The sequence below is a fragment of the Ambystoma mexicanum genome, chromosome 6p, assembly GCF_040938575.1.
Source record: "Ambystoma mexicanum isolate Mex_15411 chromosome 6p, UKY_AmexF1_1, whole genome shotgun sequence".
Taxonomy (NCBI): domain Eukaryota; kingdom Metazoa; phylum Chordata; class Amphibia; order Caudata; family Ambystomatidae; genus Ambystoma; species Ambystoma mexicanum.
The window spans coordinates 1,291,170,115-1,291,196,791 of record NC_090935.1 but is presented as its reverse complement, the minus strand read 5'-3'; the positions used below and the strand labels follow the sequence as shown (position 1 = coordinate 1,291,196,791).

The window sequence follows — 26,677 nt, the reverse complement described above, 5'->3', positions numbered from 1 at the left end:
CACTACGTAAAGCTTACTATTTTCTTTCAGTTCTGTGCTTACATGTACAAATGAATGTGCCTGTAGCCTCTAACCCATGGGGTCCCTTAGACTTAGTCACAAGTACGGACCAGTGGGGATTCACGTTAACACCACAACCACCTCTTTGTTCTAATAATGGCATACAGAACCATGAGTATGTTTCAACTATCGTTAGGCGGCTACCCCCTCTTGTGATATACAGCATATAATGTGTGCAGAAACCAATGCCAGGAAGGACTGCTTTGACCACCCTAGGCATGTCCCACCCAAATATACTGGTGGAGTGGCTAATCCATTCCCTGCCAAAAACATATAGCCCACAAAACAATACTCCATAGAAGGAGCAATACATAAAGACAAAAGGATGAATTGTATTGAAGAAGAATGTCCCTGTCATGTGGCAGCCTATAGATTCGGGAGCCTAGTCCAGCTGTCCTCAATTACGTAGCAATGTACTTCCCCAGAGGGTCTCAAACTAACACAGACTGCCTGAGGTGTGGTGTGTTGGCATTCCAGATCCCTGCCACCTTGATCAGCAACAACTGTCTACCACTGCTGAATGGCACACAACAAAGAAAAAAACAAGGTCAGAACAGGTAGCACATCTCTGCACCCAATTACACCATAGCATTTGCACCCCTGATTGCCATGCAACAAATGCAAAAAATGTCTTGCCAGTCTCCCATCTGCATCATTTCCACCTCCACACCATTGCAGCTGGACCTGCTCAACTCAGGCCAATGAACTTCAAAAACCACACACAGTCACCACGTCTACACCCACAACACCACCATGCCATTTGCTCCCCTGAGTGCCTTGCAATGAGTGCAAGAAATGACTCACATGTCTACAATGGTCAACAGGGCCTACAAGATCACCCTGTCAGCTTGCATAGATGTGCAGTACATGAAACAAAAACAACTGTATTGCATTGTTACTGCTTTCTGCAGCTTTCAGTGTTATGCGGATGACACCCAGCTCTCTTTCAGGCTTCCCTCAGTCACCTCTGCTCTTTCTCTCATACCAGACTGTCTGGCTGCAATTCGGGAATAATGTGCCACCAATGATCTCTGCCTTCATGCCAATAAGATTGAGATCTTCCTGATACGGACGCATGCTCCCTCCTTCCCTCTCTGTCTCTGGCCACCCACCCTGAGCCCTCTTCCTGCTCATTCATGTGTGGCTAAGAGCCTTGGTGTCGTCTTCAACTACACCCTCTCCTTCTCTTCTCACATCTCCAACGTCTCTAAGAAGTCAAACTATCAGCTGCACCTCCTCAGAGGTAATCTTCCTTTTCTCACTTTCCCACTGAAGCTCACTGTCTCCAGAGCCCTGGTCCTCTCTAGGATGGACTACTGCAACAGCCTCTTTCTAAATCTGCCTGCTTCTACTCTTCAACCTCAACAACTCATCCATAACAGGACAGCAAGACTTCTCATTGGCTTCAAGGCCAGGGATTGTATCTCTCCAGCTCTGAAATCTCTTCAATGGCTCCCTGTGGCTGCAAGTATACAGTTCAAGACCCTTTACATTGTCCACAGGGCTTTCTGGGGCCTGGGACCACACTAGTTCAAAACTTTGCTTCCCAAATATCTTCCTTCTCGAGCTCTCCGCTCATCCACCTCCAACTCTCTGAGGGTCAGACGCTTCTCCAAGTGGAGAGCCGGGAGTAGATCTCTCTCCTCAGCTGGGGAATCCCTCTGGAACAGCCTCTGTGCTACTCTCAAACTTGAGCAGAAACATCTCCAGTTACGGAAGCAACTCATGATCTTCCTTTTCGCTTCCGCTTTCTCTCTTCCTCTATCCTGCTGATGTCCCTCACTGCTCAGCGCACTGGCCACCTGGCTACCCTCTGAACTCGGGCCCAGGCTCCTGCATGTTCAGCTGCCCTCGCTCTGACTCCGAGCTCCCCCAGTGCTTAGGGTCTGTACCTGCAACCCTACAGTCCCTTCTCTCTGACACTTATGAGCTACCTGCTGGCTGCAATTATTAGTTACCTGGAATTATGAGCCACTTGCTGGCCGCACTTATTAGTTACCTGTGCTTCTCCCTTCCCTAAACCCCTGGAAATTGTCCCCCCTCCCTCTTCCCTGCACTTGCGCGATGTGACTGACACAAGGCCTAGTAAGATTGTTGTTTTGTCCTCCCTTTGTTTCGCCCTCCTTGTCTTGTCACGCCTAGAAACACTTGTTTACAGGCTTGTTATAAATGCCATATCATATAACATATCATAACTGGACAGATTTGATGTGTCCTGCATTGAACAAGCAAACATGACAGCAATGATGGACGCAGCGGCACGCAAGAGTGGGGTTGCAGCCCTGGCCATCTGGGGCCCTGCCCACGATGACTTTGAACCCTCGATGACTTTGAACCTTGGCCACCACATTGGGCTGGGCCGACCCTGAGGAACACCTTGGAGTAATGTTGCTGCTGCACTGCATCAGAGGCTGGTGCACAATGGCTGAGATAGCACTCATGGACACCCGGCGCTGTGGGTTGGACACCTTTGAGACATGCCCTCTAGATGGGCCTGGTGCTGCTGACTTCCTGGGCAAGTCCTAGTAGAACGTCCCTGACACCCGCAGGACCCTGGCTCCCACCTGGGCCTACAGCTGCTGGGCTTGTGAACCCTTTCACTCTTTGGCCAGGCACATTCTTCCCCACCTGCTCTGGGGACTCATTCCGAGTGTGGAGTAGACCATCCATCTGCCCTGACACATGTATGTCCCACAGGTAGACACTACCCACCAATTATCATGGAGCCTGGCCGCAGAAAAATGCAGGAGACAGCCACGCCAGCTGCAACTCACGCTATCTGTTCTGACTGCTGAACCCATATGTCAAGTTGGGTCCAGCTGAAGGTCCAGATGTGTGGGGATGGCCACGCCAACCAAATGCCTGTGCGACCATGCGGCTGTGCTTACTTTATGTCCAGAGTACATGTCTTAAGGTGCCATCTGCAACCAATGTCCAGCCTCTCTGCATGGGACCTGCAGTCCTTTTGGGTACTCTTGGATTCAGGGGAGGGAATGGGACACCAAGGGAGAAAGGGAAGGGTCAGAGTATGAAAGTTTGAGTGGTGTGGCTTCTGGAAAGGAGAAAAAGGGCGAGAGAGACTGGGAGACTGGAGAGAGAGGACAGCATGGGCAGCTGGGGAGTGGGGATAGAGAAGGAGTGGGGAACGAGGAAGAGAGTAGCTGGAGGGGAGATGAGGGAAGAGAAGGTGGCTGGCACAGAGGGTGAGGGCTGAGAGAAGGGAGGGGAACTGAGAAAAAGACCAAAGGAAAGAGACATAGAAGTAGAAAGGACTGAGACTGCGAGGCAAACTGATGAAAAAACAGAGAAGGTTGGGGATGAAGGAGGACAAGGGGGAAGGCGGGGGCAGACAGAAAAAACAAGAGTTCCTGGCTAAAGGAGCCATTGCAGCTTCTCTACCACAAACTCACATTGACAGCACACCACGGCAGGCAAGCCAGAAACCGAACCAGGTCCACACTTCCTATGCATATAAGGCTGTGGCTACCCCACTACAGAGTCTGCCCCCCTGATTGTCCCAATAGTCGAATTCGCTCTTCCCAACTGTCACTTCCCCCTCATTGAGAGCACACCCCCAGGAGGAGCTGTTTCTAGGAAGGGAGTGGGAATCATAGGGTATAGTGCAAACAGGGCTAAAGTCGAGGGCACTCGTGGGTGGACGGAGTCCCCCCACTTTTTTCAGAGGGTGGACTCAGTCCCCCCAGCAAAAATGAGAAACATTGAACCCTCCTTGTATTTATGAATTAAATCCAACCTCTGGGGTCAAACTGCAGTCGTCAGGTTTGCCAGCTGGACAGCTGGACACTTCACCACTGCACTAAATAACCTGATGGGGAAAAAAAAAACTAAAGGTGAAATGTCCCATTTCGATTGCATGTTCCACGGAAAGCATTTGCATTGGTTCTTGGAATTTAAAACATGCACACTATTTAACATTTTCAAAAACACTATTAGAAGAAAATATCCTCTCTTGGTTTTGTGTGTGTGTTGATTTGTGTGTTGATTTTGCAAATGATATTCATCCTGTGCAATTTAGGTGGTTATGCACAGCCAATTTAATGAAATGTGCATATTTCACCTTGATATGCCAATTTCTGGAGACCTCACATCCCATTGCGTTTGTTGATGAGTCCCCCCACTTTTATTTTTAGGACATGACCCCTGAGTGCAAACGCATGCAGGGACAAGGCCGCACTGCCATCCACATGTAAGTCAACTGAAATACACCTTTTGGCCAGACACCCTGCCTGCCAGAGAAGTTCAGGACTCCTGGAAGTGACCACAGGCATTACATACACTACAGCCCCACCATGCAGGGCACCATTGCTGGGACATTGCATGGGGTGTGGCCTCGAGGATTGATAGATAGAGGTATTGAGTGTCCCCCAGAAGGAAATGTTGTCGACTATGTGTTTGAAGCTGGACAGAGAAACAGGGTCCTCCTATAGAAGTAGAACTGAAGGATGAGATCACAGGGGGAGAGCACAGCCTGATCTAAGGTAGCTGTTGTGGTGGTAGCCTGTGAGCCAGTGTCGGAGGAAGTAAGGGCCTGTTTTGTGGAGGGCACTGTGGGTGATGCACATGGCCTTGAAGGTGGTGTGTTGGTCACTGGCAAGCCAGTGAAGTTCCTGGAGGACATGAGTGATGGGGAACAGCGAGATTAGGGAGGGACCTAGCAGCTGAGTTCTAGTTGTGTTGGAGCTTTCTGAGCCAAATCCATAGTGCATCCCATGTTCATAAATAAGCCGGATTCTTGGAGCAGGAGGCCTAGGGAGGAAGGGATCGCCAAAACAGATCAGGATCACATCTGTACCAGTTGTTATGATGAGGTGGCGAGCCATCATGCAGTAGAAAATGTCTATGAGTCATGAGGCATGAGGTGAGGTCAGGATGGGGATAAGCTGTGTTCTTGGGGATATCCAAAATATTCTGGGAGTCATCTGAGTACGTGTATCATGTTGGGTCATGTGAGTGGAGAAGGGTGGGTTGGGGGCTCAGGTACCGGTTATAAGAGTAGGAGCAATAGAGAGTCCCCCTTTGAGACCCTATTGTAGACGGTCAGTGAGGTAAGAGGAGATCCATCTAAATGCAGAGTCCCTAATGCCATGAGAGTGCAGTCTTAGTTGCATGCTAAGGTGTATGCTATTTGGCTGGCTGTGGCTGCGCTCCGGACCCTTTCTCTGCCTCCTTGTGACTGCAAACGTGAAACAACCAGAACAAGGACGCTCTGCTGTGGTCCCACCCTCCTCATTTCCTGTAACCATATAATGTGGGGTTAACGCACATAGCGTGCGCGCATGCAAAGTTGCATGCTAAGATGTATGCTGTTTTGCTGGCTGTGCTCCGGACACTTTCTCTGCCTCCTTGTGACTGTGAACGTGAAACGACAAGAACGAGGATGCTCTGCTGTGGTATGCCACTCTTGACTGAATGGAATTGATTGATAGCATGGACTGCTACATGCTACGTGCCTCTGCATTTGCCAAGCACAGTTAATGGTGACTCTGAGTGGAACTTTTCAACGCTAACCTAATAGCATTTTCCTCTGTTTGTAGGTACCACCCTCCTCATTTCCTGGAACCATATAACGTGTGGTTAACACGCATACCGCTGGCGCGCATGCAAAGTTGCATGCTAAGGTGTATGCTGTTTGGCTTTTCGGCTGCTCGCAGTGAGCTCCCAACATTCTAATCTTTGTGGGTGGGTAAACTTGCTCCAAGATCTAGGGTGGTTAAATAAACATCCCGGATTTGAAATTCTATCTGATACGCTTTGTAATATGCTAAAGAAACACACTAGTTACACACGAGATCATGTCCAACAGACTTTACACGCTGAAAACGGGTATGCCATCCAACATGGTATTTTCCCGGGCCGGGCGTGTCTAACATTGAAATCCACCCCCTTAAGGCTTCTCCCACTATTGCCAACCGAAATAAGCTCACTGGTTTAACTTCATTTATGTTGGACAAGAAATCAATGGCGGATGACACAAGTGTCGTCCTTGTGATGGTGTCTCAGGAGCTTCTGCAGTGGCGGTAATCGTTGGACACTCCCGGCCGGTGAACCATCTAAACCCGCAGGTAAATACACATAACAATTCATTAACTGATACTCAACTTATGTCGGGGGAGATGGGTTCGCAGGCCGGGGGTGTTCCATTGCTGCCTACAGTTGATCTAACTAGTTAACCCACAAATGACTGTGAAAATCATGGCCGGGGTGATACTCTGCTGCCTACTGTTGATTTGACCAGCCATCCCATAAATGACTGTGAAAATCATAAGTCGCGTGTTGAGAAAAACTTGAATAATTCCGTCATCACGGATGAATGTTGCAAGAAGATTGCTCCTGATGTATGTGCTGCAGAACCTATGTGCGATGTTGGTAATGAGCTCTATTATTCTCCTATTGGAGTCCCAAATTGTTTTTCTCCGCCTGATTGCTCTAGTAAAAGAATACATTCATCTAATCAGTCCCATAGCTTATTCGAGCCTGCAAATCAAACGGCCACTAATCTCTCAGTGTCTTTCATCCATCCCACACCGAGACGGCCACAGCACATTTCCTCCCCCTTAAATAATCCACATGAGATAGCTGGGGGTATACGAGAGCTGTCGCCGTTGGTGCAGATTACTTTGACTGCGATAAGCACCTCGGTCTCATCGATAATAAAGTTGTTCGAAAGCATAGAAGATAAAATCAGCCGTCAATCCAAACAGATTGATGGCTTGATGGTATGGATGAAGAGTATTGAGACCAAAATAAAAGGAAAGCAAGACAAGAGGGAAGAAACCTCTACTGCCGTTAGTGATAATTTATGCAAAGCATATCATCTGATTCCTTGGCCTCTACTGGGAGTATTTTACCCACTTTTCCCTTAATCATCAGGCCTGTTCATCCTTCTGATATACCTTGTTTGGATAGATCAATTTTTCACGCACTTGACTCTGGCTTAGTTCCCGCAAAGGAATCAAGAAGCAGTAATAGGTTGTACAAAAGTGGTTCCATCAAATATGATGGTGAACTCTGACACTCAACAATCTATTATCACTCTGCCCATTGAACAGAATAATGTAAAAGACAAGACACCAGTATCAATGTACAACATGTTTCACTTTAAATCTAGCAGGAAATCGAAAAGCATGCTAAACAAGGTGAAAAAGAACACTAACCAAAAAAATGACCCAAATGTAAAATAAAAATGGGTACAAAATTTTGTTGGACGTGTGTTAGTAGGAAGAAATAATAAAGCTCTCCCACCAGCATCAAACAAATCGTGTAGACTTGCGAAAAGAAAGAACTTAGACTGTTCAATGTCAGAGAGTTGTTCTCCTGATTATGTACCACTTAATGCATTCATCACAGCATTAGCAGGAGGCGATGAACCACAAAAACTCAAGCAGGTTGAATCTACTGTGACTTTAGGCGTGTTGCCTCTAGTGGACAGTCAAAACAAAAATAATTCTGAGAAAATAACTAGTTCACACCCCATGGAGGTTACAACTGTGGCAAGTAAAGATAAAACAAGCATTATTCTGCAAGTTGAAACTAAAATACAAGAATCCATACGAGAGTCAGACTCACAAGGATGAAGGAGCGATTCAAACGCATAGTACTCTGAGAGGTGACCATCATGCTAACAATGACAAACATAAACTGCCAAGTAATGCTACAAATGTGGTCTCCAATAGTAAAGTAAATAGTGCTGGTGTTAAAGGAACATCCTTGAAGAAAATTCTTCAAGCTGCGCAATGCTTCATATTGAAGTGTCGTGCGGCCCCTTTCCCACTGTATGATCTGAATAGAACCTCAATTCTGGCAATTTTTGAAGATGTTTCAAGTCTGCAAAATATAAATACCAACAATATATCTCAGGTAGAATTTCTCAATGACTTGGACTTCTCCATAGTGAGAATATGGATTTTGTCCAGTGTAGTTTGAAATGTTATATGGAAAGCAAAGTAAGAGCTATTTACTTCGGGATTTCTCTTGGCACAAGATCCATTAGCTGTTAAGGAGGTCTCTGAGATTGAGCCCTCTAGAACTCAAGATTTAAGATCAAGCGTTAACAGATCCCAGGGCTATGAATCCCAGTTATCTGTTGCTTTTCGAGATGGCCTTATACATCATCCTCCTGCTATTCTGTAAATACTTAGTAAAAAACAGCAACAAAACACTGAGTCTAGTAAATTGAAATACTTGCGGATCCTCGCATTTAACTGATTCTACCTCCAATCGCTTATCATCATTCCAGATTCTTTCTTTTCAAGAGACTTGGCTGGTTACGTCGCCTGTTTGGAATGGATATGATGTCAGTTTAAATCCAGCGAAATCCAATGCAAAGGGCAGAGCTTCCTCAGCTCTAATGGTAGCGGTAGATCATCAGGAGGGCCTGCAAATATTCCCATGGTTGACTCCTAACCTTAATATGTAATTGGTCAAAATTAAGTTTTGTACGCACAACATAGCGTTATTTAATGCATACCATAATCCTGTAGCCGTTGCTGATAGTGTCTTTTTTAGTGACCTAGAATCACTTTAGATATAGTGGTTCAGATGCCAGATCTTTCTAATGTAATACTAGTTGGTGATCTAAATGTGCATCTCCTTGGGTCAAACTATGCTAAATGGAAGAGAAATACAGAGATCGCTGAATGGTGGCTAACCCTAATGAAAGATTGACAGCTGGTAATGCTAAATAGTGCCTTTCCAAAAGATATTCCACCTAGAAGTACCTGGCGTAGGAACAAGAGTGAGTCCATTATTGATTATATATTTACGGATAGAGTAACATTTAGCTATATTAGTGAATTTGAGATCGTTTTCAAATGTTCAGTGATCACAACTTATTAGCTATAAAATGGTCTGTTGATCATATTAATTCTTGCCCTGGTGTGAATGTATATAATCATATCATTAATATTAACAATGCTGGAAACCGTTTTAAGTGGAATGAAGCAATGTTAGATAACCTGCTCCAAAATGGGTGGAGAGATGAACAATACACTAAAACTCTCCAACTCTATCTAGTACCAACCAGCAAGTTCCCATATAGGGTGCCCAAAAACAGACTTTCTCAATGACTTGGACTTCTCCACAGTGAGAAGATGGATTTTGTCCAGTGTAGCTCGCAATGTTATATGGAAAGCAAAGTAAGAGCTATTTGCTTTGGCATTTCTCTTGGCACAAGATCCATCAGCTGTCAAGGAGGTCTCTGAGATTGAGCCCTCTAGAACTCAAGATTTAAGATCAAGCGTTAACAGATCCCAGGGTTACGAATCCCAGTTATCTGTTGCTTTTCTAGATGGCCTTATCCATCATCCTCCTGCGATTCTGTAACTACCTAGCAAAAACATCAACAAAACACTGAGTCTAGTAAGTTGAAATACTTGCGGATCCTTGCATTTAACTGAATCTACCTCCAATCGCTTATCGTCATTCCAGATTCTTTCTTTTCAAGAGACTTGACTGGTTACGTCGCCTCTTTGGAATGGTTATGAGATCAGTTTACATCCGGCGAAATGCAATGCAAAGGGCAGAGCTTCCTCAGGTCTAATGGTGGCGGTAGATCATCATGAGGGCCTGCAAATATTCCCATGGTTGACTCCTAACCTTAATACGTAATTGGTCAGAATTACATTTTGTAAGCACAACATAGCATTATTTAACATATACCGTAATCCTGTCGCTGTTGTTGATAGTGTCTTTTTTAGTGACCTAGAATCACTTTTAGATATAGTGGTTCAGTTGCCAGATCTTTCTAATGTAATACTAGTTGGTGATCTAAATTTGCATCTCCTTGGGTCAAACTATGCTAAATTGAAGAGAAATACCGAGATCGCTGAATGGTGGCTAAGCCTAATGAAAGATTGACAGCTGGTAATGCTAAATGGTGCCTTTCTGAAGGATATTCCCCATAGAAGTACCTGGCGTAGGAACAAGAGTGAATCCATTATTGATTACATAGGTACGGATAGGGTAACATTTAGCTATATCAGTGAATTTGAGATAGTTTCTCAAATGTTCAGTGATCACAACTTATTAGCTATAAAATGGTCTGTTGATCTTATTGATTCTTGCCCTGGTGTGAATGTATATAATCATATCATTAATATTAACAATGCTGGAAACCATTTTAAGTGGAATGAAGCAATGTTAACCTGCTCCAAAATGGGTGGAGAGATGAACAATACACTAAAACTCTCCACTCTATCTAGTACCAACCAGAAAGTTCCCATATAGGGTGCCCAAAAACAGACATAATTTTGATGTAGAGGTGAAGGTGCGCAAGATGACCCTAAATAAAGAATTAAAATTGTCTCACCTTGCTCCTCTTGACTCGCGACACCTACTCATTCGATATTAAAATGCAAATATAGAAATTGGTTACGCACGTATAGGAGTATATTATATCAACATGATGGTGAAGATATCGCTAAGAGTCATTCGTAGAAAAAACACATCTGATACATGGACCTTACTGAAACCTTACTGAACAATGCCATCGCCCCCAAACAAGTGGCAATACAGATAAATGGGGTAACGGAGTATCAATGGAGAGAACATTTCTTAGGGATGTATGCACCACCGGAAGAACGGATAAAGAGTGACTATAATTCCAAGCACAGTTACAGAAATTTGCAAATAACCAGAGAGGATATTCTTTTTTTTATAAACAAATCCAGCAGTTCTCGGCTCCACGCCCTTATTGGTTAAGCAATTGGATTTTCAAGCAGCACCAGTTGACATGTACTCAAATTCTATATAACATTTTTCAACAAATTATTAAGACTAACTATATTCCTGAGTCATGGAGGAGCTCGGTGGTTGTTCCAATATTCAAGAGGGGCGATTGGTCATGTCCTTCAAACTACAGGCCGATCGCCCTCCTTGACACACCAGGTAAGCTCTTCTCTCGATTCATTTTGAGGGAATTTAATGCTTGGTCAGAAAAACATGCACAACATGACCCATTTCAAAGAGGGTTCATGGCAGGAATGGGCACGTCCATTAATTTGCTTACCATTAAAGCCCTTGTCTCTCACCATCTTCCGTTGAATCAGTCACTTTATATGATTTTTGTTGACCTGAAGGCAGCGTTCGACTTTGTCTCCAGAAAACTTCTTATTGAAAAGTTGATTAGGGCTGAATGTCGTGTGCACTTGATACAACTAATAAGAGACCTGCATACGAATACCAAAATGCAGGTCAGATTAGACCTACAGGGCATGCTGACCGCAGATATTGAGACACAAAGGGGGGTGAGGCAGGGATGTATCCTTGCCTCTGCCCTCTTCAATTTCTTTATCTCGGACATTGGGGACTCTTTTGTGGACATCTTGGCTGATGAGCCTAAGTTGGCTGCTAGATCAATATCTGCCATCCTGTTTGCGGATGATCGTGTATTAATTCCAAAATCACTGCAGAGATTGCAGAGAATGTTATGTAGATATGTAAATGAGAATTGTTTGACTATCAATTTGACAAAAACAAAAAGTTTTAACTTGTCACAAGAACAACTACAAATGTAAAAAGAAATATAAGTGGACATTACAGGGCAAAGTGCTGGAACAGGTACATCATTATATATACTTGGGTGTAACTGTAGCGGCTAAAGCAGACGATAAAGCCCACTTTCAATGCTTGGAACTAAAATTGAATAGATATATGTCTCAGGCTACAATTATTGATGTCAAATACGGGAAGTTCTCTCTTCTTTCTACGTTGACGTACTTTTTGCAGAAAACAGCTCCCATAATTCTAAATGGTGCCGAAAGAAATTATGTGGAACAAGCTGGAATTTAGATTCTGGAAACGTGTTCTTCAACTGCCAGGATGTGACCCAGGTGTAATGATTAGATACGAACTGGGAATCATCTCATTATATGCATGCTATATTTGGCAGATCATTGCACTTTTCAGGAAGTGCCTCTTGGCGATCGATTCAACTCTGTTCAAAGGTACTTTGTCACGGCATATGTTTCGATCTCATGATTTATTTGTCAGGAGATGGAGATTGACAGCCACTTGTGCTTTAACTGATGCTAATATATCACTTGACACTCTGTTGCTTAATCCCACAAAAGCAAAGACCTTGGGGGTCATTACAAGTGCGGCGGTAAGGGGTTAACGGCACCGTTAAGGATGCCGGTGTCGTTAACCACTTACCGCCCCATACCGAGGTCCGTTAGCGGGTCCCACTAAGGCCGGCTGTTAAAACCAGCCGTCCTTAGCCCGAGCCGCTAAGGGACCAGGGAGCTAATAACGGGCCCGTAATTTACAGGCCCGTTATTAGCTCCCTCCCCATTCCCATTGAGCCCTATGGGGGCTGGCATGGGAATGGGGAAGGGTTTTTTGAATGGGGATTTACCGGGTCCTCCAAGATTAGAATGACCCAGATAGTCCCCATTCAGAGAACCCGGACCTGGAGACGACTTTGGAGGCAGCCATGGTGCTAACAGCACCCCCTTTATTATTTCAATTAGATTGGATCCAGACTAGACATAAATGCATGAGTATCAAGATTTGTATAACCTACCATATGGCCATAAGAAATATAGTCAACCTGAAAAATATTTGGAGTGCTCCCCGTCTGTCCAGCATAGAGCTGATTTTATGCAATTAAGCTTTAACCTGTGGCCTACTAAGCAAATACAGAATAGGCGAAAAACAACTTGTCGATTTTGCAAAACCACAGGTGAAATAGAGACTCTGAAACACTTACTAACAACATGTACAAATCTAAGTAACTTACGTATACAGTTTCTTGGAAAAACTTATGATGTACAGAGAACTGTCAATTGATCATATGTCGGAAATGATATTCTCAGGCCTTTTGGTATCTCTTAGAATTGAGACTATTAATTTCCTGTGAGCTTTAAAACTCGATGATTCGAATATGAACTTGAATAAAGAAATCATATCTGATTGCTGAATTATTTACTGTTGGAAACTGAGTGCTATGGTTTTATTGTGAATGGTCTCTACTGATCAGATCTTTTTTACTTTTCTTTTCCTTTTTTCTTCTCTTGTACTGTTTTTTTGTTTAGTAAGATGCTTATGTTAGTACTTTTTTTGCTTTTTTCCTTTTTAATCAATATCTGAGTTTAGACCATTTTTGCTCTTAACTTTGTTATGAATGTGAGAATGTAATAAATTTTGCTATTTAATACGTGATAAATGAAATTGTAAAAAGTCGATTATTTCAGCAAAAAACAATAAAAACAAATTAAAAATATAAAAAAATAAAAAAAGTGCAGTCTGTCTTTGAGGATGGTGATGGTGTAAAGGCCTGCTGATAGGTCATGGAGGACAAATGCAGCACGACCGTCTGAAGGCACTGTTTTATGTGCATGTGCAATCAGAAATACATAACACATGCATGGCTGATCAAGGAGACATGTACACACACAGACATGTAGGCCAACTCACCTCTGCTGCAACTGTCAACATCACCCACACTTTACCAAATCACATCATCCATGCAAAATCTAATTGGGCCATCATGGGCCACTATTGCGGTGCAAACGTCACCAGCCATGAACATGATTGATTTTGCACAACCTTACCGACTGGTACGGCTGTTCTTCTGTGAATTTCTCACACACTCCACATAACACTTTGCCTCGGCATTGGGGCCATGGAGGGCCAGTGTCCAGCAGAACAAATGGGTGCTAGGGTGGAGAAAGGGTGCAGAGTGGACCCCTGAGAGAGTGGACACAGGATGAGTCAAGATACCTGTATGTGGGAGGAAAGAGCAGTCCACAAACCATGGCAGTTAACTCCATGGCTTCTGGTCACATGTCCAGTCCTCCAACTGAAAATGGCATCGCAATGACAATGTCTCATGGCATCAGGTGAAGAAAGGAATAAGGAAAAAAGTCCATCTAGGACGGTGGTAAAAAAAGAAATAGAATCCAACCTGGAATTAGACAAAATGAATATGGAAAAAATCAATTTTGAATGTGGGTAAAAAAATGTGTCCACCCTGGAGAGGGGGTGTTGTCCACATATGTGAATCAACAAAGAGAAATACCTCTTCATGAGCTCATGGACACCAGGGCACAGGAAGAATAGGAGGCGTGTTTCATCTGGAAAAACTCTCCTGTGTGGTGGATCCTGGCTGGGACCGCAATCCTGTGGTGAAACTGGAAATGACCCGGGCACGCTTGCATGGCCACTGCTACATTGACCCTCAAAATGTGGACTGTAACACACAGGAATATCTATTGCCCATCCACATCCACTCCTGTCTGCAAAATGGCCTCATGCATCTGTGCACTGACATAGATGCTCGTCCGTGTTCACTAGCTTCTTGGGCCAGAGAATGCATGAGCGTGACATTGTCCATACCTTGCTCTTGTTCCCTGTGAGTCATGACTTCCAGTCACAAGAAACTATACTCATGCATGACACTGTGAATGTGTCCCTTGAGGTGTGTTATGTATGATATTGAAACAGCAGTGAAATTCTGCATACAGTAATGTGTACTGTTGATCAACATGAACCTCACACAGTCACCACACAACCACCTCCCTGAATGAAGATCATGCAATGCAAGAGTACACAGTATCATTAATTGTGTGCCCATGACTGGCTGCCAGCTCCAGCCAACTCTACCCCAACATATGTGAGCATATAATGTGAAAATGTAAGCCCATATGAAATGCGCACATGGCACTCACCTGATGTGGCAACATGGATTTCCACACCTCCCACACCAACCACCTGCTCACTGGTGACCTCTTCAAATGGAGGCAACTCCTCCTCCTGTAGTTAACCTCCTCCAGTGGCTGGGGCAGATGCCAGGTTCCACTGGGCTTCTCCTTGGTCCATCGCATGAGGTCGTCCATCCTCTTGCGGACATGTGCAGCGATGTACCTCTCCATGCCACAGACATTGATGAGGTATGTGACGACCTGCCATTTCCTCATCCACTGAGTTGGAGTAATGGTACTGCCAGCCGAAGGGTAGAGATCCACATAGTGCTCCTCAGAAAACTCTGTGAGGATTGCCAACTCCTTATCGATGAAACGCTTCTTCCTCAGTGTCACCTTCACCCTCACTTGTGCCTCTTCATAGGGTGGTGCCTCTGCCTGCTCTGCAGGCTGGACCCACATGGCACTAGTGGGCCTTGGTGGTGCAGGGTCATCTGTAAGATAAGCACTCTCCTACCGTAATCCTATCCATGTCCTCGTTCTCTCTCTCTCTGCAGTCCATTTCAACTCATGGTGCAGTCAATCCAAAAAGCACCACTGAAGAAATGTGCAAAAATAGGCTACGTGATGGACAATGTAGACAAGTAGACCTGCAAGACTCTGTGAGGCAACCCCAATACAGAAATAAGTACATGATGTGTAATGTATAAAATAAATTTTGTGATGCCTACTGTGAAATTGTCGCACCCCCCATAACCAAACAAATGAGGTAAGCGAAGCCTACCGTTAAAGCAACGGATTGCGTTGCACCCCCAAAAACTGTGTGTGCTGTGAAATGCGTGTCTACATTCATAATTCCTCCATTTCCCTACCTTGTTGCCCATAACTCGAAATACACATTGCAGCTCTTAACTGTTTCCATTGCTGCGCCAGGCCACATTGCATGCAGTGTGCAACATGTAAATTAAGTGCTAGTGTCCCTTAATCAAATCTTAATGATGCTGCCTCCCGTGAGTACGAGCCACACCAATTCCTCCTGTCTCGTGACACTTAGTCCTCTTCCTGCCTTATATTGCCTCCAAACGTCACCATCTGCTGCTGCCTGATAGTGTATGAATGCCTGCTGTCCACCAGCATTGCCTTGGAGTGCCTGCTGTTCACCCCTTGCCTGTACTCCTGTGGCCCATCTTCCATTTTAGGACCTCCACTTCTCTGTACCACCACCATAGCTCCATAGCAAGTCGTCAGAGACGAGTTCCAGCATACCTGCTTCAAGGGGTGCCATTTCTGCTCCATCGTCCTCACCAAAGACCGGCACACCCAATGTGAGGCTGAGCGCTGACAACTTCACGTCCAAAGAAATTGGCATCCTGATTAATCTAGCGAATTATGGTGCCCTCTTCAGACCAGAAACACAACTTGGACAGCCCAGACGTCAGAGGAGCTAAGAAATCATCACGGCGGCCAAACACGTGGAGGGGGTGGCAGTCTGTTCCTTCGAGAATGTGAAGAATTCCTGGAAAGACCTGAAGCACTGGTGCAAGGACAAGGTGAAGGTGGCCTTCGAGGAAGCTGCCACCGTGAAGGTGCACAATGTGGGCCGCCATCGCATAACAACCCTTCAGCTCAGGGTCTGGTAAAGGATCTACCCAGCGCTCCCCACTCAGCTCCTTAAGTGTCAGTCATGGATGGAAGCTGCAGATAAGTGTCCACAGGGTGCACTGCTCAAGAGTGTCAGTGTGCTCTGCATGGGTATGCATTTTTTATTTTATTATTATTTATTTGTGTAGCGCCCAAACCTGAAGGAATCACAGCGCTTGTACATGTTAGATAGGTGAGCATAAGGAATGTAAAGGAAAGTAACAGAGCACATAAGAGTTACAGATCACATCAACGGTACAGATCAGTCATATCTGTCAAACAGCCAAGTTTTCAGGAGTTTGCTAAAGGTCATGATTTCAGGTTATCCCTACTGTACACAGCATGTGTGTTGCACTAATCTACATCGGCAAGCAGTCTCATGTATTCAATGGTGGGTGTTTGTGATGGCAGACATCTGTGAAGTGGGCAAGTGTAGGTATGTGCACTGTCATTACTTGGTGAGTAGGTGCACTCATAAGCATGCAATGTTAGTTGATGACAGCAAGTATTCAGATAGGTACAGATGCCAGATTGAGATGTTGGGGGCAAGTGTGGGACATACATGCACAACGCCTCTATGGGTTGCTCATTTGCAGATTCATTTTGCATCATTCACACTCAGCTGCTGATAATGACACATGTGTATGGATGACTGGTGATGACATGGTGCATTGGACTTTCATGGATGGCTGTGTGATCTGTCAACCCACTGTATGAGAGGTCAGACATGATGTGCCACCAAGGCATTTGTTGGTGCTAGGAGCAACAGCATTGCTGCTTGTGCTTCAGCAATGGGTGCCTGTATGTGTTGCATGCTTTCAGGTAATACTGTCATGGGTGCATGTTGCTACATGTTATTGGATGTACAATTGTCCAAGCAGGCCTGTGAGACCTCTCCACCCACTCACATAGCCATGCTATGTAGAATCACATTATGACTGGCTCGAGGTGTAATGCATGGAACAGGATAGCTTGAGAGCTATGGTGTAACCAGCAGTGCACTTTGCTTGCCCAGGGAGGACCCCCGGACCAACTGTACTCCCATGTGCTTAGTGATTACCCACCCTACCAAGGGGCCTACTCTCCACCCACCTTTCACTGTGTTCTGCTTTCTGGGGCCACACTGCAAGGGGTGTTCTTTGCCAGGATGGCAGGGGCATGGGCCACCTTTTTCCATTATAATCCTTTTATATGCTATTTGTCAACTCTTCATGCTCATTAATCTGAGAGTTGACCTGAGGAATGCATTATTGTTCCAGAGGGCTGGCCAGCTCTGGAATTCCAGATGGGCTCCAGTCTGGAATGTACCCCTGTTGTGGCTAGGACGTGGCATGACACTTATGGCCTGATCTCCTCTGTCACCCAGGGTGCACAAATAACAAGTAGGCATAGTTGCCTTCCCCTGGCTTACTGCTGACAATGTCTAAGGGTCCTGTCTATGCTCCACTTAGTTCTCACTAGCACACACAGGCTCCGCACATCCAAAAGATGGCCATGGGCCATGCCCCACGCAATGCTGCAGCAGAGCTCGACCTGCTTGGTGCTTTCTTCTGAGATGCCTACTTTTTGTCCTGGACAGCAGGGTGCCTGGCTGACAAGAGAAACTCAGCTTACTTGCATGCAGAGGGCAGGGTGGCCTTGTCTGTCTTCCTCCCTGCACTCCACAAGATCAATTTGGTGCACTTGGTCCAACTAGGATTGAACTGCATGGCCGGCCTCGGTTGTTGTTTCAAGAAATTATCTTCCACCCACTTTAGGACTGTGTTGACTCGAGAGGGCCCGCTTACGTGGTTGGCTCTCCCCTCCGAGCAGAGTGAAGGCCGAGCAGCCTGGCAGCTAACCAGTGGTCAGATCACAGTGTAAGGGGGGGGTCGGCTGGCCACAGGCCTGTGCCACCATGCAGCAGTTGAGGGCCCATGTAAGCCATGCCCTTGCCCTTCTCCACTGAGCATGTTTTTCACCAGCAATCTGGCCGACGACTGTTCCGTGGGGTGCTGCCTCACGCTTCACCAATCTGGTGGTAGAAGCATGTGTGGCAGGGCCCCCCCTCTCACTCACGTTGTGCTTGGCCCCAGCCTCTCCCTCCCACCCCAGCATGGCAGAGCAGGCTGGGTTGCTGGCACCTGTGTGACTAACCTGTCCACCGACCCGCACTCGTCAGGGCATGCTATGACGCTTGAGTCTCACAGATGGCACAGAGAGTGCAAGGGTTGGCCGAGGCATGCGCATGGCTTGCCCTGTTGCCACCCTCAGCAGTTGAGGCTACCTTGTTAATCCTGCCACTAGCAGATACTTGTCTCATAGATTAAGCCATGCATGTGTAAGTCGAGTTCTATTTTGTTGGTTTTCAGAACTTCGGTCATGATTTAGACGTACGGCCGGGGGTATTCATATTGTGCCGCTAGAGGTGAAATTCTTGGACTGGTGCAAGATGAACCAAAGTGAAAGCATTTGCCAAGAATGTTTTCATTAATCAAGATCGAAAGCCAGAGGTTTGAAGACATTCAGATACCGCCGTAGTTCAAACCATAAGTGATGCCGACTAGTGATCCAGCTGCATTATTCTCATGACCCACTGAGCAGCTTCCGGGAAACCAAAATATTTGGGTTCCAGGGGGAGTATGGTTGCAAAGCTGAAACTTAAAGGAATTGACAGAAAGTAATCACGTGAGGAGTGGAGCCACTGTCTTGATTTGACTCAACACAGGAAACCTCTCCCGGCCCGGACACGGAAAGGATTGACAGATTGATAGCTCTTCCTTGATTCTGTGGGTTCTGGTGCATGGCCGTTCTTAGTTGGTGGAGTTTTTTGTCTGGTTAATTCCAATAACTAGCGTGACACCTCCATGCTAACTAGTAACGTGACCACCAACTTCTTAGAGGGACAAGTCGCTTTCAACCACATGAGATCGAGCAATAACAGATATGCATTGCCCTTAGATGTCCGGGGCTGCACGTGCACTACACTAAACGGATCAGCATGTGTCCACCCTTGGTGGACAGGTATGGGTAACCCGCTGATCTCTGCTGTGATAGGGATTTGGGATTGTAATGAATTCCCATGAACTGAACAAGGAATTTGCAGAAGGTGCAGGTCCTAAACATGCATTAATTAAGACCCTGCCTGTCGCTACTACCAATTGGATGATTTAGTGTGGTCCGTGGATCTGACCCACCATGGTTGGCAATGGCCCTTGCAGAGCACTGAGAAGACAATAAAAATTGACTATCTAGAGGAAGTAAGCCGTGGCAAGTTTTCTGGAGGTGAACTTGCGGAAGGGTCATTAACGGCAGAGGAGCCGGAGGGAGAGCTGTCGACCAGACCACGGTTGCATCCCAGACATGCAAACCCACAGCCTGGGGTGCCCCTCACGCTATGGTCTGGCCAGCCGAGAGGTTCGGAGCCGGGGGCCTATATGAGACAAGGTGCCAGAGAGGATGATCCCTTCCACCGGACGGGGGCCATGACCGAGCAGACAGACATGGACGTCATCAGGGTTGAGTTAACCTGCCAGGACATTCCCAACCACGCATTGAAGAGGGAGACCTGCACAAACTCCCCTCCTTTTTATCCCCCTAAAAGGGTAGCAGGAGGCACGGGTTGGGGAAGGATGATAGGTTTGGCTGGGTGGGCCAGCGGCAGAGGCATCTGCCTCCGTGACTGTGGAAAGCCCTTTTGCACTGCCACAGTAGGCAGTGGCTGGGCTTCCCAGGCTGATCGCCTGAAACCTGTTTGTTCAAACCCCAGATGGTTTTGACCAACTCCCAATTGTGGAAGCTAAACGGGTCAACATGCCCTGCAGTCTCGCTGCACAGGACAGGACAGGTGACGCTGCCTCCGCTCAAGCCTCTCTGGCACTGGGAGCTGTGGGACAACATGTGGGGAAAAAATGTTGGCTGTGACTCTTGGCAGTGGATCACTTGGCTCATGCATCAATGATGAATGCAGCTAGCTGTGAGAATTAGTGTGAATTGCAGGACACATTGGTCATCACACTTCGAATGGACCTTGTGGCCCTGGGTTTTTCCGGGGGCTTTGCCTGTCTGTGGGTTGCTTGAATGTCAATCACCTCAGGGACCCTGTCGTAGGGACCCCATTCCTTTCATCCCCCTAATGTCAGGTGCCAATCAGCACCACTACAGGTTCCTGGACATGAAAAGGAGGCTTGTTGCCAGTTCATCCTGGCATCCCCGCTTCCCCACCTAGTGTGGTTCATGAGGGCCAGGCGCCTGTCGAGTCCCAGTAGTGGCCTAAAAAACAGATGCACCTTCCCCTATCCCGGGGCAGCTGGCCTTGCCGCATATGAGTGTCTGTGGTGTCCCACAGCTTCCTGCACTGGGGGGCCCTGGAGCTCAGGCCTCTAGACCGTGCCCAGCAGGCAACCTCTCCCCAGCAGGCAAAGGCACAGATCAGGACAACGTACACTCGGCCACGACAGAGGTGCAGGGCTGGTTCAACCCCCAACACACCCGTGCCTGAGGCTGCCCACCCTCTGCTTCAGCTCCCCACCTACGACGTCAGATCAGACGTGACAACCTGCTGAATTCAAGCATTTTACTAAGCGGAGGACAAGAACCTAATGAGGATTCCCTCAGTTACGGTGGGTGAAGAGGGAAGAGCCCAGCGTCAAATCCCTGTTCAGGGATGGGTGCTGGGAATGGTCCTATTCCTCTACCTGCCCCGCATGAACCTTCTACTTGGGGGGGTACTTTCAACTTTATATTGACCCCTTTCTTCTCCTTTACCCTGACCATTGTTTAATTCTGTTAATAATCCTGCCAACCTATCTTCGAACTCCCTTTACCAGAAACCCGTGGAGGCCGATACTTCAGGGTGGTGTATGTATGGAGGTGAATGAGCGGTTGCCTGTAGTGTTATTGGTGCTGAAGGAGTCCCTACCGCAGTGGGTACATAGATCGGATTTGCGGTCCCATCTGCGGGACATGCTGCCAAGGGATATAATCCCTTGTTTTCCGCTGGCACCCCACCCTCTCCTTCTCCCCTCCGGCACCTTCTATCTTTCTGTATCTGTACCCCCGCTCCATCCCCTTGCTCTTCTGCGTCTTCAAACATGCACCAGAGGTCTAAGATTTATTTTCACTTCTGTAGCTGCTTCCTCTTATACTTAGCTACTAAAAATGTGGACATATGTTCCAAGATGTCCTCATTATGGGAGCCCTGCTCTGGCCATGGGCAGGGACTCCCCCTCTTCCTGTCTTCACGATCCACTGCTCATGGTATTTCTCTGCCCTATCACGATACAGTTGCAGAGCCATGTACATATACTCTATTTGTGTTCCTCCCCCCATTCTGGTGATGACTATCTCATACTGACCCCACAAATTCCTGCTAACGCACTGTGCATGCTGCCGTTTACTTGTGACAAAAAAAAAAAATATCAACCCTCACCCTTTTCTGTTCCTTTCCTTGTACACAAACACCACTCCACAAAAGCAACCAATGCCACACCACATTGCGACACACACAATTATCGCCCCTCCTAGGGATCGTTATTTATCCAACAGAACACAAATACAATACACTAAAATAACAAGATAAAATAACAACCACTACTTGTTCCAGGTCTACTCCTTATATGAGACCATTACTTTTATTTCTGTATTCCTCCTATAAATAATATATTTTACTGTGGTACCACCATCTCTCCCCTTCCGGGAGGGGCTCCCTGCCTTACCTTTGCTGTACCTTTGTCTTACCTTTGCCTTAGCTTATAACATCTTACCTGCACAAACACCCATATGAAAAAACACAAACCACACCTACGTCACATGCTCACACCTCTCACACTTCCCCATGCATGTATCCCCTACTTGTTATCCCTTCCAAGAGTCTACTCACAGGTGCATGCTCACCTGAACTCATCCGTCACAGGGTTCCAACACCAGCCTGCACTCTGCTCATAGCTGTGCCCTGCTTCAAAGACCACAGAGGACTGAACCTGTAGGCCCTTTAAGCGAGATAGCGCTCTATGGGATGGATGGGAATGCAAATCTTACTCTTACACCAATAATAAGACTGACTCAGGAAGTTGGCAAAACTTAGCTTTTTGTAATTGCAATTATCCAAAACAGGGAGTATAACGGGCGTCAACGGACAACCCACATCATAAGTCTCAACGCATTTCATAAAAAACATTACTTTTATAGCAAAAATGTGTCATGCGTGACATCATACTATGTGGCAAAATAAGAAAACCTACTAAGGGTCGGGATGGGCTTAAGGGGATCATCTAAGTATACTTTCTATATAGGGACAGGTTGTGATTGGGTCTTTAAGGTCAGGTGGACAGCTATGCCCATGCCTAGTGCAAGTCATCTTCGATGTCATGAAATACACAACATTTCATTGGCTTTCAAACTATAGGGCTCTTTGCTACATGGCCCTCTATGATTGATTGGCACGCTTGTACCCTTCTGGAATATTCCACTCGCTAGCAGCACGCAAGCTGGTAGCCCAGCTGCTGGAGGGTTGGACTTGACCATGCCTCCCCACCCAATTAGCGCATCATCGATCATCACTCCTGCTGTCTGCCATTCAATTAGTCTTTGAACTCGGCCTTGCTAGTATCACTGTGCCTGAGAATAGAAGGGGGTATGAGCATGATCTTATCTTCAAGTCTCGGTGTATCTTGCCCAAAGTCTATTTTCATCTTGACCATGTGACAGGAGACCATGTTTTGAGCTCCTTCTATTAAATGAATAAAACCTCCCACTTCTAGAGTTTTTCCATTACACCTCAACAGGAGCTTGCCTTGCTTCATACGTTCCCTGTATCTTCTCAAATAGATAACCAGTTCTTGTCTGCCCCAACCCTTGACACGGGGCCAGATAACCTTTCTCGAATCTTCCTTTGTCGTCAGCTGTTTTCTTCAACTGTGCCACACTTTCAGCCCTTCTGTTCATGGTGTCCTAGTTTGCTAAAATGCGTTATGTAGCATCCAGATTCTATACACATATATATATTGGTGGTACCATATAGCCGTCCTTATGATTACTTAGTCTACTTGCATTTCAGCATCTGTACAATTATAAAATGACTTTGCATTTTCTTCAGTGCTTTCCGCAAGTGCAATTTTCATTCTGCACATGAGATTTTGCTCAATTCTTTACTTGGTCATCAGATTCTATGAGGTCTGTATATTCTCTTCATTGGCATCTCTTCAAGGTGCATAATTTCTACTTCATGTGATGTCACCAGTCTTCTCTATCATTCATCTTCACACTTGTTCCAGAATCTCCTTTAAAAGATTGTCAGAGCCCTAGTATGCAGGTTAGTGATGAGAGTGTTTGTTGAGGTATTGCAGCGTGTGGAAGGTATGCCAGGGGGCTCAAGTCTAAGGTTAATTCAGCTTAGTGAGAACCAGGTGCCGGGTAATTGCACTTGAAGATCAGGGCACCCCGGGCAGAGAAAGAGAACTCATCCTCGATCAGGGCGACAGGGTTCTGCAAGAAATTTCTAACTCCTGTTTGGGTGACATTACGGCCCCAACCTTGCCCGAGGTGCAGGTTGTGCCCTGGAATATTGCTGGGGACTAAGAATTAGTCGATAACGACTGGCTTGCCTTTATCCGGGAGTCTGAGGTGATCTCTTTGAAGGAATCTTCGGCTGTGGGACCTCCACATCTGCATGGGTATGTTACCATTTTTATCCCTGCGACTAAGGGAATGAAGGGTCACCCCTGTGGGGGTGTGGCGACTTGGGTGAAGACGACTTTATTCCAATCAGTCACTGTGATAGATATGCATTTACCAGATGTTTTATTACTGCACATTAATTTGCAGGATGGTACATCGCTGTTGGTTGTTAATTTTTACAATAGGGACTCAGTGGGCAAGTGTGTGGTATTTATAGAGAGACTCATGTGTAAAATCCTGGATTGGAGGCTGTGTCTTACTGGACCTTAACCTACAGGATGAGCCTCTCCATGGTCTTGTTGATATTATGGAAGAAGAGGATAGTCATTGGGGATCGGCCACCCGAATTCCTCACTTCCGGTGAGACAGCACATGTCCACAGAGGAAATAGTAATTCTGATAGTTTTGGACAAGCTCAGGGCATGTAATGGCCTTTTCCCAGGGGATTGGCCAGCAGCCCCAACGTTTGACAATAGTCTGTTTTCAAGTAATATTGATTATATGTTTGTCAACCTTGAGGCATGGGGAGCCATACGAGCATTTTCAGTCGTAAAGAGGATGGAGAGTGATCATCACCCTTTACTTCTGAAAGTGTCCGAGGACCTTTGGGGGGCCTCAGGTGGGAGACAGGTAGAATCTGGGGAAAGAAACATTGTTTTGGAAACTGTACGTCATGCTAGGAAAAATTTGAGGTGGGATGTCACGGATTTGGTTAGAGTTCTCCCACAGCAGTATGATGATATCTGCCATCTGCTAGAGGCTAATACGAGGTCTTCCCAAGTGACGCTACAGCGCTGATTTCCCTCCATGAGGAAATGATGGCATGGTTGGAATACCATTTTTCAAAGTCTGCAAAGGTGTTGCGCAACCTCATGGAGAAAGTATGACAAGGACTGTAGGGTGGACAAGGGGAGGCTTATTACAGCAGCAAAGATCCAAGGGCCCCGGGGGCGGGTGGGGTGAGGGAAGGAGGGCAAGAGGTGAATATCACAGGCTGCTGAAGGATAATAAGAGGGGGTGGCATGAAGATTCATGGTGGGCACTCCTGGAAGCAATAGGAAGAAGAGATTCCAAGGGTTTCTGGACTAAGATGGGGGCAGGTTGACGAGGGAGCCACAACCAACTGCAGGGCTTGATTCCTAAACAAGTATAGGCAGAGTACTATGGTAATTTGTAACGGGTGGAAGGGGTGGAATCTATGGTGCCTAGTCCTATCAGAGAATGTGCTGCTTTAGCTGGGGAGCCGTATACGACTCTGTTGATACTCACCCCAAAAGAAGTAGAGTTGAAGCTGGTGCATCAAAAAATATGTATGGATCCAGGTCCGGATAGGGTACAAGTAGACTTCTATAAAAATGAGTCTGTTGTCTGGGCACCCTATCTGACCAAACTATTTAATGCAGCATTGTGTAAGATACAGGTTCCTCAGTCCTGGACTACTGCAGATATGGTCCCTATTTACAAACGGGAGCCTGCAATGATCCCACACATTTTAGGCCAATTTCCTTACTGGATGCTGGGGAAAAATGTTCACCCGGCCATAATTGTTCCACCTGGATGAATGGGCCCTGAGTAATGGGACAATTGATCACCGGCAGTGGGGGGGTGGGTTGTGAAGGCCTGAGTTCAATAGTTCAAAGCCTATACCTCTGCCTGGTGTGTGATAAACATGCTGTGCTGAGAAAGACAAATGTGTACGCAGTGTTCGTCGACTTACAAACTGCTTTCAACACTGTGCCAAGATCACAGATCTGGGAGATGTTAGTGGAGCTTGGCATGGCAAAAAGAGAGCTAGGATGAGATTTATAGTCCGTAGTATGCTCATGTAATGCTCTTGAATCAAGCTGCTCATATATAATCTTGTTGTTTTGTCTCTGTATCCCTACAATCCCACTACCAGAACTTGACACCGGATGTCTGCACTTACCCTTGCACTTGCCACCAGCTGGCCGTACTTTTACGTATTGTTATTTATTCTATTATCTCATGTACCGCCACTATCCCCTCCCCCTCTCCCTTGCACTTTCCCCTTCCCTCTTCCCATGCACTTGCACGATCTGAATGACACCTGGCCTAGTAGGATCTCTGTCTCTGTCTTCCCTCTGTTCACCCTCCCTTGCCTTGTTGCACCTTGAAACACCAGCATATAGGCACGTTATGAATGCCATATCATATCATATCCAATCCATAAATGTTTAAAAAATGATGGTACTTGACCAATTTGTAAAAGGTTTCCCAGATTTTTTAATAGTTTGTTAGGCAGTATGCATCCTTAGATCTGTATCCCAACAGTGTTTGCCAACACATTTATCACCTGCTGTGTGATAAGCCTTTGTCATCTGGGGTGTTGAAGTCATCTAGATGACTATCAGGGTAATATACTCTCTACCTACCGCCATAAGACTTGTGGCGCTATATCATGTAGGTAATGGAGGACCTTGGAGCTCGGTATCTCAGGTGCATTGCTCTCAGCTATCCAGAGCTTATACACAGGGAATACTGTGGTGGTCCGTTGCAGAGCTGATGGAAGCACCACTAGCAGTATTGATATTCAGAAGGGGGTCCGTCAGGGATAGTTTTGGCTTGAAAACTGTTTTGCATCTTCATTAATGAAGTTTTGAAGAAACTTTTGGACGTGCAAACCGATGCCCCGATGATGA

General features: G+C 46.1%; 1 pseudogene; it reads left to right on the top strand.

Annotated features, from left to right (window-relative positions):
• Positions 1-20,262: 20,262 nt before the first annotated feature.
• On the top strand, positions 20,263-20,415 carry LOC138512703 (5.8S ribosomal RNA; annotated as a pseudogene).
• The last annotated feature ends 6,262 nt before the right edge of the window (positions 20,416-26,677 follow it).